Genomic DNA, 924 nt, shown 5'->3' on the forward strand with positions numbered 1-924 from the left:
ACTGAGGCAGAAACCTGGTTGCTCAGGGGAAAAGGCAGTGGGGATGAAACTGGGGATTTGAAGGCAGAGAGGAGCTCAGGACAGGTGTTGGAGGTAGCAGTGAGCCAGAAGCAGGAGAAGGAGAAATGAGACAGAAGTTACAGGGGCGAGGAGCAGAGATTGGAGCAGGGCTGAACCATAGTAAAGCAAAACCCAACTCGAGGGGTCCAAATAACAGGTTTATTAAACAGACAACACACCACACACTCATGTACACACACAAGCACTCACAATGGCAGCAGAAGAAAGAGACTCAGTGGAAGGGTTGGAGTCCAGGTAGGGAAGAAAAGCAGAGTCCAAGTCCTTGGTTGAAGAGGGGGTAGGGGGTGATAGCTACCTATCCAGGCTGGAAAGGGGTCCATGTCCGGTAGGTGTTGTCCAGAGGGGGTCGCCGGCAGGGCCTCTGGGTGGATAGGTGGTGTGAAAAAAAACAAAACAAAAAGACTGGGGGTTTTGCTACACCTGCAGCTGTTTGGGTAGGGTCTCCAGGCTCCAACTCCCATCTGGTTCCTACCCCTGCTCCTGGTGGGAAGGCACTGCAAGCATGGGGGTGGGGGGGGTGGAACTGGGCTTCCTGCACAGCAAGACTGGGCCTATGTGCCCATGCTGCCAGGCAGGAGGCTACACTGATTGTGCTGCAACTGTGTTAGAAATATTATTAAAAATGCATTATCAATAGCTGTTAGCTCCCATCAATAGTGTTGTCCTCTGGATAAGCACGGCTGCCAGCCCTCCTTGTCTCCTTTAATGAGAGAGGGAAGGGGGGGTTGGAAACTGAAGGAAAAACTCCAAGAGCTCTTTGTACTAAGGTATCACTCTCTCTTTGTTCTACAAATTTACTATCTCTTTGTTACACTAAATCACACTTTCTTTCATGGCTCCCAC

Source organism: Crocodylus porosus, unplaced genomic scaffold (genome assembly GCF_001723895.1).
Source record: "Crocodylus porosus isolate Cpor-Errol unplaced genomic scaffold, CroPor_comp1, whole genome shotgun sequence".
Lineage (NCBI taxonomy): Eukaryota > Metazoa > Chordata > Crocodylia > Crocodylidae > Crocodylus > Crocodylus porosus.